The 12,160-nt window shown below is 35.2% G+C and overlaps 1 long non-coding RNA gene across 1 annotated transcript; it reads left to right on the forward strand.

The window, feature by feature from the left end:
• Window positions 1–823: 823 nt before the first annotated feature.
• On the forward strand, window positions 824–9,531 carry LOC140010999 (uncharacterized). The gene is made up of 6 exons (XR_011818210.1): window positions 824–3,195; window positions 3,480–3,623; window positions 7,228–7,289; window positions 7,676–7,978; window positions 8,398–8,531; window positions 8,937–9,531. It is a non-coding gene; the product is annotated as an uncharacterized lncRNA (long non-coding RNA).
• Window positions 9,532–12,160: the final 2,629 nt, after the last annotated feature.

Raw genomic sequence — 12,160 nt, forward strand, 5'->3', positions numbered from 1 at the left:
CGCAGAAAATTTAAAATTGAACCCTAAACAAATAAATATTTTTAAATATTGTAGCATTTGATTTAACTGAAATTAATAAGGATCATGAACCTAGATCGGTTGATAAATATTGGCGAAAAAATAATTTTCCAAAGTGGAAAGATGCTAGCTAATCCAAATTGGATTCATTGACCAAAAGGAAAGTTTTTGGATGTGTAGTTCAAACACCTAAAGGTGTAAAGCTAGTGGGATAAAAATGGGTATTTGTAAGGAAACGAAATGAGGAAATGAAATTGTGACATACAAAGCAAGGTTCATAGCCCAAGGATTTTCACAAAGACCTGGGTTTGATTATGATGAGACGTATTCACCTGTAGTGAATGTGATCACATTCAAATATTTTGTGAGTTTAGCAATGCATGAACAACTAGATGTGTCTAATGTATGCAGTCACTACTTATTTATAAGGAAATCTTAGTAATGATATTCTTATGAAAATCTCTGAAGTATTTTAACATGCTTGAAGCATGTATGTCAAATCCCACAGATAGCCTATATATATATATATATATATATATATATATATATATATATATATATATAAACACAAGGCTTTTACTCCCACAATTGGCCATGTGGTGGCATTTGGGGCTAGAAGGAATTGTGCAAAAAGTTTTCTCCTACTAGCATCCTCTGTTTTTCACTTTTGACTAGAACAATGCATCACTATTGAGGGCATTCACGTCTTTATGATTTTAATGACTATTTTGCCCCGCAAGAAACAATAGTACCTCAAACCAGTAGCAAAATGTTGAGGGCCATTTTTTACCTTTCGCACATCATTCTTCTCCTTACTTCGTCTTTCCATCCCATCCCTTTCTTTTCCTCTAAGGCAAAGAATAGTGGCAGCTCAACTACTGTGCAAAATAGTCAGATGGGTCTTCCTCTCTCTCGAGCGTCCTTCATTTGATTTGGCGAACTTCTAAATAGATTAGGTTGTACTAATTGGCTGAAAAATCAATCATTTTTTCCCCAAATTATGCTTGGCCCTTGGATTCAATTTATTCATATTTCACCCAATCTCCCAACCGTGAGATTGTTGCACAAAAATACATTTCCAGATTTTTTTTGTTTCAACCTTGCAATAGTCATGATAAAAAAAAGATAGGGTTCTTAGTTACTTAGGATTTTATTTCCCGGGAGGAATAGGAAAGCAAAAGGGGAACATAGAACTTTTTTACTTCATAAAGTTCTTGATTTTTTACTTGCCATATCTGAGTTTTGTCATTGGAAGCAAAAACCAGCAACCAAAAAGCCATCTCACTATTGATGGCTTCTTCTGCATAGTGTTCTCTAGTAAGAGTCATACTTCCTCTCTTTTGATTAATTTTTTTACATAAGAATAGCAAACAAATAAAAAGAGTAAAATGTTGACACTTTGTTTTTGGATTTTTGATAATTTTTATGTTGTAGTTTCTTTAACTTCACTGGAAGGACTAAAATTTTTGCTTAATTTAGATTATATTATGCTCATAGCCAGTATTGGAAAAATGGGTCTTGTGATATTGATTTTTTTGGGTGTAGAAATGGTTGGAAGATAACTTGCACCCTAATTGTTTGTGGAAATGTCTAAGTGAAGAGAATTTTGTTGTAACGATCTTATGATGCTTCATGAACGAAGTCTTTGTTAGTTTTTATTTTTGGGTTTTGTTATAAAGGTGCCAATTCTTATTTGAATTTCATAATTTTTTAGGAAACACACTCGAGGACCATACATAGTCTTATATATTACATAGTTGGTATACTGAGAGAAGCAACTATTTTTCTGTGTATGTGCATGTGCGTGCGCATGTGTATATATCTGTATGTATCTTTATTGATTGTAAGTGTAACCAGTTTCATGTTGTCGCAGGATTTAAAACTAATAGGCTACTAATTTTCATATCCATATTCATGTAGTTTCTTTTTATAAAAAATGCACATATAAAAAATCTTGGCCTTGCAGTTCATATTTTTCTTTTATTGATTACTTTGCAATTTCTTTGAATTTTATTGTTATTCAAAACACATTAGAAATGTCCCAGTAGTTTTGGCATGGAAATGTCCCAACATTACTTATTGTTATGCCTTATACAGCAATACAATTTATAGTGTTACACAAATTGAAGACCTTGGCATCTAGTTCTTCAAAGTCATGTTGTTTAAACTCTCGGTTTCCTTCGCAAAAAAAATTTCATGTAACCGATTTATATCAATTTAATCTCCTATATAGTTACTTTTACCTTTTGTCCATTTTATTCTGCTAGTAAGCATATCCATAATTCTATCATATTCATGTGGATATGAAGTGGATGCATGTTTGATCATCTAAGGGTTGTGATCTTGTGGTTCTGTTGTTCTACTTGCATATCTACATTTCTGATGGTTTCGAAGGTCAATCTTAATTTTATCTTAGATACAGTTTTGGTTTGTGACAAATCCGAGATCTAGTTCTTCCTATATAAACTGTCTACTCAAGGGCCATGATTAGAGCCTTAATTCTAGAGTATAATTTTGAGTGCCTCTAACAAATGCTATGTGACTCACCTTGTGCCTTTTGGTCTAATGCAATGGCCTTGTTCTTTTTTGTCAATGCAGAGGATCATATTCATTTAAGTCCTTATCTCTCATATGTTAGTGGATCATTAGTAGGCTGTGCAGCTACTATTGGATAATATCCATTTGTCTTTTGAGGACTATTTTAGCTTCACAAGGAGAACCAAAACTGTTGTACTGGAGCATAGAACACAAATTTAGTACTTTTAACTGAATTGCTTTTTACATTTGTCACTAAATCATTACTATGATGTGAAGCCAATGATGGAATAGAAATTTCTATTTTGTGCAATGTCTATATATTGGAGTCTTCCAATTTCTGGTGCTTATAATTTTTTTTAAAGATGACTTTCATGCATAGTTTAAGTTTGTTATCAGTCATTATTAAAAATTAAATTGTAGCTTACATTCTTTAGTTAAAACAACATACTTTGATAAACTTATCCTGTGCACTTAACTTCTATTCAAGTGTATCCAAACATGAGGACTACTTTTGTTGGTATACTCCAACATCGTGGTATCCAAGGGCTCTATGCTAGATTGATAGTTATGCTTATTGAAATTGTTCCTTATGCAGGCCTTCAGTTTCGTATGTGTGATGCGTTCAAGAGCTAGACGATGGTTAGCTTCTATTTCTTAATAAGCTTCTTCTTCTTAGCAAGAAGTTGCTGAGAAATCTCATGCTGCTCTTAAATCTTGAGATACATTGCATAGATTTGAGTGGAAATAATATATTTGTTTGTGACTTCCTCCCTCCCCTTCCATCTCCAATCATGGGATCTAGATAAAGCTGTAAAGATTTGTGCTCCATTAGATTCTTGACTTGATGATTTCACACTTATCTTGAATCAGGAGGGGAACTTTATGGTTCTGCACTTTAATTTTATCTATTCCAATTGTTTTAGGCTTGGAACAGATACAGATCTTCTCATCCAAATGAATTAGACCTATCTCTTTCAAACTTCTAGCTTTTCCTTTGTGGGCTAGCTACTGGTACATGTGCTAAAGCTCTTTGTTATCCACTTGATGTGGTCCAGAAGAGGTTCTAGGTAAATTTCTATCTTTCAGTTTATTCTCAGCTTGTTATCTCTTCTCAACACTATGATTTGTCAAACAATTTTGGAAGGGACTTTATCATTATTGGTTGCAATTGGTATCACCTTTATTCGTTGCCAAAATATACTTGTTGTTGATGTTTCTTTTTTTTTTTTATTTTATGAAATTTGCTTCAAAAGTAGAGGATAAATATGCAGAAAAAGAGACCTACTTAGACTATCAAGCGCTAATTGGTGAAGGATTTGCCCTTTTTTGGCTTTCTTCTCTGCATGTTGGTTTTTGCCAGTTCTTTTTGAACAAATTATAAACTTAAGTTTTGTCCTTCATTCTAAATCAATTACATAGAATATTATGAATAAGAAATAAGTATTGTCAAGAATAAGGGAGTTCAAAAAAGACAAGTTGGAATTGATACTAGTGTTTAATGCTAGTTCTTACATAAAAGCTAACATGGGTCAAGCTTAGTTTTGAATTTTTCATTGGAAAAAAATTCTCAAGAATTTTGCAGGCTTATATGGTTTAGAATGAAGCTTCTCTTTTGTTGGGTTGTCTCGAGAGTGCAAAATTGCGGAAGCTGATGGATTAATTGGGAGGGAACTCAGGAAGTGTTAGTGCATGAAAATGTGTTGTTCTTAATGGGGTTCACAAGAAATGAAATTGATAGAGTATTTTACTACACTACAAATTTTAAAACCTTATTACGCTATTTCCACAAGTGCACGGTTTGTTTATTGAGTATAGGGATAATAGGTGTCGATCACACAGGAATTTAGAGTTTGACAATCATTTGAATTTAATCACTTGTTTTGTTATATAGACAATCAAAGTTTAAGAAAGTAAAAAGCAAATAAAGTTAACTAGGCAGTAAAATCATTCCATTTTAAGTGGCACAAATTAGAAATTAGTTCAATCGGTACAACCGACCATAAGAGTTAGTAATAAATAATGTAAAATCGGCCATTAGGCGGTAAAACGAACCATGCAGACGGGTAAGTTGCAAGAAAGTAAATTAAAGTAAAGTCAAGTTAGATTAGAATTGTGTGAAGATTAAGTGAGAAGATCCTAGGGATTAGAATCCCTTGTCATTTCAAGATTAGAAATTAGTTAAGACGATTATGCTTATGCTTCCATGACTTGTCAATGAATAACTTCCAAATGTATGTACTTGCTTTTGCCAATGGATATTTAAGAGAAACCCCCTTGACTAATTCCTTTAGAAATCATTTTTGCCAACTCCTTTAACTCTTTGTGTGAGGACTTGTAAAATCCCTTATATTTTTTTTAAAATTCCCTTTAATTTGGAATTTATTACTATACAATAGCTTTACTACTCATTCACTTCCCCAATAGTTACAAGTAATCATAGAACCAAGGGTTTCCCCTTTATTTTCATCGTTAGGGTAAACTAGGATTTTTTACGTCTTTTGGTAGTGTGATTATTCAGTACGAAGTGTGTACTAAATTTGGTGGTTAAGAGTGAGTTTTAAATAAGAAAAAGTGTGTGATTAGAAGTAATAAAAATAAGTTAGTGAATTATAAGTGAAAAACCCTAGTACGTGCGAGTTAAGGAAAACGGTGAGAATCCGACATTTTTCTTATTTTCTAGCCCTTATTTTAATTCCGTGCATACATTTTCTATACTTTCCTTTATTCTATTAATTTTATAGTTATTTTTATAAGGGAATTAAGTTTTCAAGACATTTTTCCGGTATAAGTTAGTCATGTGACATGAGTAGCGTATATTGGACGTGGGACCCGCTAGTGGGGTAAGTGCGATAATTTTTGACAACTAGTTGGAGTTTTGTGTTAAGGGATATTATTTTACAAGGTGCTAGGAGACAATTAGAGGTTAGTTAGATAGATTAACCATTGGAAGACTAGAGGATGGAAATAAACATTAAAGGCGCCAAGTGTCGCGAAACTAGTTGAAGATGGATTTTGACCAATTTCTCACCTTTGCTAAATATCCAATTTTGACAAGAATCATCTTCATTCTTCATCAAGGCTGGCCGAACCATAGAGGAAAGAAAGAAAAGAGAAACTTCATCTTCACCAATCAATTTTCTTGCTCAATCTTGAGTTCCAACCAATAAGTTTACAAATTTCTCCATAAAAGTTGTCTACTAAGAGGGTTTGGAGACTTCGGTGGAGTGACTTTGGAAGGAGAAACCCTAAGCTACCATCTTTCTTGAGGTTCCAAGGTATCTTGCCTAGAAATCCCTCTTTGCTCTTAATGATTGCAAATTAGTTAATTATAGTTGTTAAATAGGTAGTTTTGTGAGAAATTTCATGGTTTGAGGTAGAGTTATGGTAAATTTCAGATTTATTGTTGATTTTTCTGCCCTCATGTGATGATTAATGATGGCCATGGAATGATAGCCTTGTTAGGTGTAAAATTGAAGCTTTTATATGTTGGTTTTGGTTGCTTACAAAAAATTCCAGCTTGTGTGGTTGATTTCCAGCTTTAGAGAGCAAGCTGTCCTGTTTCTGACCTGTGTAAGTTGTCCATGTTAGATGCCGAATCAGACCTAGGTCAAAGCATGAAAGTTGTAGGGAATGGAGTTAGGAAATTACCTGTAAAATTTCAGCTCAATCCTAGCACTGTAACATGTTATATGACTAAAATACCCCTGACTGCCAAATGTTCTTTTCCGCGGACAGTTTTGAGATTTCACATTTTTGGCTTCATTTTTCACTTTGATCTGTATCAAATCAGCATTTGGACAAAACATAAAAGTTTTAGCTCTATGTTTAAGCTTTCCAACGCATCTGAAAACGTCTCAATCGGACTTTTGTAGCCTGAGTTATTGCTATTTGAATTCAGTGCTGACAACTAGACTGACAATGAAATTCTGGTTCTGTAATCTGCAAATTCGACCTAGATAAACTGTGAACTGGGTTGAGTTGTCTCCATGAAAGTTGTAACCCTTTGACTTAGCTTCGAAATGGTATAAAGTTCACCCCAATCCAATAAGTGTAACTTCAGTTGTGACCGAAACACTAAGAGATGTCAAACCTGTTATTTTGTTATTTGTCTTAAACATTAGTTCCGATCAATTTGCTAGCATTATTTTGTAATTGAATGACATTGAGCCTATTAAAAGGCTATTGTGGTAAGATTATTTGTGTGAGATTTTGGGGTTGAATTGAGAAAAATAATGAAGCCATAAATGGCTGGAAAATAGGTAAACACAAAGGGCGTGCTGCCCAAATTTTCACTCGAGTGCTAGGTAGATATACTCGCGACTTGAGTAAGGATTTGAGGACGAATCTAATTCGAATTATCTAGGTTATTCGAGCCCTCTTTTGTAGAGGTATATAAGCAAGAGTTCGGCCAAAACTTGTACCCTTGGAAAAATGAAAGTAACGACTATTAGAAATATGTTTTCTTCGTCACTTCGACTCAAATGGAGATTTCAAAGTTTTAAGAGCGAGCATGAGTTTTACAAATATTTGACTCATGTCCTTTGGTCTAAATGTACTCTTTTCACTCCAAAAATCATCTTTATACATTGTACTAGTAGTTATTCAGATTTTCTTTGATTCACCTAAACTTTAGATGGTTGAACCGTAATATTTTCTCTTGGTTATTCTTAGGGTTTGTCGGTAATTGAGGATATTATCTGGAAGGAAATTTGGACGTTACTTTGCTTAAACGGGTGAGTGTTCTTTGTACATTATGTTTCCAATGACATTGTGGATTGTTGTGAATGTTTGATTATATGTTAAATGTTTTCAGTGATTGCTAAAAATGAATTTTGCTAGGCGAGTATGTACTTTATCGCACTCGACTTAAATGAATGTGAAAATTTTAATGATTAAATGATTAAATGCTACTTGTGCATGAATGTAAGCCTTTTGGCTGAACTGGGCCCTTGCCCTTCGTTGCCAATCGACTCGAGCCAGAAGCGGACTCGGTCGAGCGATTGGTGACCCTGGGATAATGTTTGGTATACTCGAGTATGACTACGAAGATTGGTGGAGACTTGTGACGCCCGAAAGAAAAGAAAAGGGAAAAATTTTCTAGTGACAAGAATTTTTGCAGATTTCGGCCGGATTGTGACGTGGCATGGTCGGCGGCCAGGTTTGACTGGCTGTTTTCTTCATTCTTATCTTGCTTTTGGCTGAAAATATCTTCATTTCTTTCCTTGGCCTGGCCGAGCTTCAAGAGGGAGAGAAGAGAGAAAGAAAAGTCCAACTTCATTCTTCCATTTTTTGCTTACATCTTGAGATTTCACCGATGGTTTTGGAAACCACTCCATACAAGTGTGTTTAGGAGGTTTAAAGCTTTTGGTGGAGTGATCTTTGAAAGGGAAGCTATAAGTTGCTAGCTTTCTTGAGTTATGAGGTAAGTTGCTTGGAAAAATCCCTCTTTGTTCTAATAATGGTATATTGGCGTTTTGTAGAGGTTAAAGATGCTATTTTGGAGATGATTTCATAATTTTAATTAGAGTTGGACCAATTTCTAATTTATTGGGGAATTTTCTGATTTTATATGATTATAGTTCGTTGGTCATGAAATGATAGCTTGTTGTGGTATAAAATGGAGCTTGTATACGTTGGATACGATTGTTTGTGGAAAATTTCTGGTTTGTGCGGAAATTCCAGTTTTAGGGTTTACTTTGGGGCTTTCTTATTGTGGGTTCCTGAGCTCTTAATTGGTTAAGATTGAAGGGGGTATTATTACCCTTATTAAGAGTGTTTAATAGCCTATGATGTATATGTGCTATTGTGGTTGATAGTTATGGATTTGGTGAATGTTTGTAGGTTGGAAAAATGAAGAAATTAAGGGAAAGTGTTGTCCGAACTTTGAGAGTGTTTGATTGCTTTGAGTTTGTGATCTAGGGCTTGGACTTGAGCAAGGCGATGATATATGATGGATGGTTCTTGAGCCGTGGTTGGTGAGTGACCCTAAACTATTTCCAAAGCTACTTATGAACTATTTCTTGCATTATTTACTCGATTGCATATCACGTGTGCTTGCATGTGAGTTCATGACATGATTTGGCTTCCTTGAGTTCTTGGGAAGTCTTGTGCTTAGAACCAACGTCTCCACCACTGTTTACTGTTCATCTGGAGCACCAAAGGGCTCCTTACTACTGTTTCACTATTAACTGATCAATTTGAGCGTTGAATGTTTAAGTACAATGATTTCACTGGCTCACGAGAGCAATAAACATACACTTGATTACTGATTCATGACATCATTGAAATGAACTATTGTGAAACTTATTTGATTACTGATTTTACTGGTTACTCGCTGAACTTCTAGCTCACCCCAAAAATATTTTATGTCCCCTCCACAGGGCTCGAGGCAAAGGAAGCGCTTGTATCACGTTCTTCGTGTGACTGGATGGAACATCTCCTGTATAATTTTGGACTCGATTCATTTGATGAGTATTTGATATAATATTTGAGACTAGTAATGTAATTGTAATTGATTTGAGAACCGAGAACTTTTAGTTTTATTCGGGGATTATTTGAGATTTATATTGTAATTTATTTGAGGACTGTAGTGAACGACTGAGTCCCGGCGAGAGCTGGGCGGGCGGTCCGCCGAACCCTTTGGTTCGCCTTAGAGGGAGGTGGGGCTGTCACAGGGTAAAATCAGTAATCAATTTGAGCGTTGGATACTCTAACAGTCCCTCGACAATATGTCCCACAGTTTGACACCCCGTGGGGCTGTGGGTTTTGTTCTTGGCGATGCTGGATAACACAACAGGCACCCGCAGGCTACCTCACCAAAAGGCCTCGTTGAGGTGGGAGAGACCACTACAGACTTATCAAAGCGGCCCAGGCTCTCTCCCTAGCCGATGTGGGATCATGACAATCCACCCCCCTTAGGGGACCTGTGAGAACCTCAAAATATATATATAAACCTCAGTGCATATTTTATTTGCATTTCTAATTCCTTAATAAATTCTAGCATTACTTTTACTTGTTTTTAAATAAAGTGCACAAAAATAATTTTTATGTGAAAAATAATATAATTGTACTAAATTATTATCTTACTTGACCTGTTATAACTAAATCGATATTTCTTGAGTTAGATTAATTTTATTGCTCTAAAAATAAATGCTTTAAATTTTGATAGCTAACTTTTCTCTAATAAGGTCAAGAGTAAATAGAAACCTTAGTGTTAAGGTGAAATCGTTAAATGTTAGATAAACATAACACAAGTATACTAAGTACAAACTTAGGATGTAGAAATTTCGATAATTGAACCCTTGCGAGATTGGTATATTGGTAGGCGTTTAAATCTCATTTGGGATAATTTTTGGAGTTAAGTTAGAATTGAGGACTTGAGTAGAAATTAGAGGAGATGTGAAAAGACCGAAATACCCCTCCACTATTTCGGAAAAATTACCATGCAACCACCCAAAACACTCTCGGCCAACTCTATAAAACACTAACACTTCTATTTCTGCCGAAGCACATTTCCTCTTCTCCTCACAAACACTCTACCTCAACCGCGCCCTATTTTCTCTCCATTATCTCACCACTACCTCGCACCACAAACACTCCACCATCTCACCTCGTAATCATCGACCAAGTGAGAGAGAGAGCCGAGCTTCCATTTCCTTGTCTGAGCAGACGCTTGAGCAAGAAAAGAGAGCTGCAATCCGCGAGCTGCAACATTCCAGTTCTGACCGAGGGAGTGAACTGCACCACTTTCCTCATCCCAACCACGAGCTGACCATTTCATACTGCACCTTCAACCCCCACCAGCAACGATCATCCTTCTACTTCAACACCCTGCAGCTGCAACACCAACCAGGACCAACCTCCAAGCGCGACAGCAAGCCGAGAGCGAGAGAGGGAGAAAATTTTCAGTTTTTCTTGTGCGTGAGCTAAGCTACAAACCGAGGTAAATCTTGGTCTTAGACTGACTAAATATAAGTAGGTAAAGATGCTAAGGAACTTGCATGTGATGCTTAAGTATTCGGATGATGAATTTAGGAAGGGAAAAAAAATCTGTTGTGCGCATGAAATAGTTCTGCCGAGAGTTTGATTAGAAATTTCAGTTGTACTTTACTAAATTTCAATAAACTGAGCATGCAATTGTGATTAACTAAGTAAAAATAAGAGGATTAAGACTTGCATGTTGAGTTTATGCGTTCGGATGATGAAATCAAAAGCACGAGAAAAATCTGGTTTGATGGAAACGGAAATTGCCGTGAGTTGATTAGGAAATGCAACTTTTAATTTGCTTTATTGTGATGACCTGAGCTTGTAATTGTGATTAACCAACTAAAAACTAAGTGATTACGTCTTGCATGAGGATAGTTAGGTCGGTTAGGCAAGAAAAATAAAAATGAAATGAAATCAGCTTGCATGCAAGATCATCCGAGGCTAGCTGGAAACATTTCTGAAAAATTTGATGATTATGGCTGTTGTTCGAATTTAATCTTGAACTGGAAATGTTAATTAGCTAGCTAAGTGTTTGCATGTCGAATTTGAGTACCTAATACCATGTTTTAAACGAGGAAAGTTTGGATTTAGGACCTTTTGGCTGCTGGAAAATTTGTTAGTAGCCGAGAGGTTGAGCTGGAAATTTTGCAGTTGGTTTCTGGAAATTTTCTTGGAGTAGAATGGATGGAAATGCCTGGAAAATGTTGTTTTAAGTCTTGTATGACATTCAGTAGTAAACCATTTGAACTGTTGGCAAATTTGGCCAAAATTGTTGATACATAGCTGCTGGAAATGTTTCAATTTATCCAAGGAAGGGAGAAAGGATTTTTTTTTTCAGTTTTCTTTAGGAAACTTGGGATTCCAAATTGTTGCATTTAAAGTTTGACAAGCTGTAAAATATTCCACACTTGTTGATTTCACTCTAGAACTTTTTAAGAGGGTCATGCATGTGAAAGTTGGGGTGACAATTTAATTTTTATGGCCAAAATGTTGAGATGGAAATTCTTGGCATTGGAATGGATATTTTGGAATAAAAATTGCTGGAAAGTGTTTAATCTGCATTTGGTTACAAACAATGAGATTTTGGTTGAAATCTTGGATAAGATAGTGTTGCAAATTTTGTCCCTGTGTTCATGTACCTGTTAGTGATTCTAAACAGTTGAATTATTGGCTATATTGCTATAAGAAATGAATATTGGATACCAAGAGCTAATGATTGACGAAGCCTTGGTCTTTTGTTTAATTTTTGATCAGAAATGAATCTGTTGAAACCTAGGGCTAATGATTGACGAAGCCCTAGTGAGATTTCTATTTGAAATGTGAGTTTGCTATATTGACAAATTTGAAATATTACGTGCTTGTGAATTGGAATCGTAAGGAATCCGTTTTGGTCCTGTGAATTTGAGAAAGTTTTAAGCAAGCTATTTAAATATATCTTCGCTCTAATATTGAACGATAAAACTTAGTATTGTACGTTAACATTAGAAATTTTGTGTAGGGATTTTCTAAACTTTGCTGACTCGATATTTCATCCTTTAGCTTAAACTAGCCTTATTATTTTTGGAAAATGATTCCACTAGTTTCTAAGACCCTAAGTCTTGTTTTACTTCCTTTTCTT

This window comes from Coffea arabica, chromosome 7e (assembly GCF_036785885.1).
Source record: "Coffea arabica cultivar ET-39 chromosome 7e, Coffea Arabica ET-39 HiFi, whole genome shotgun sequence".
Lineage (NCBI taxonomy): Eukaryota > Viridiplantae > Streptophyta > Magnoliopsida > Gentianales > Rubiaceae > Coffea > Coffea arabica.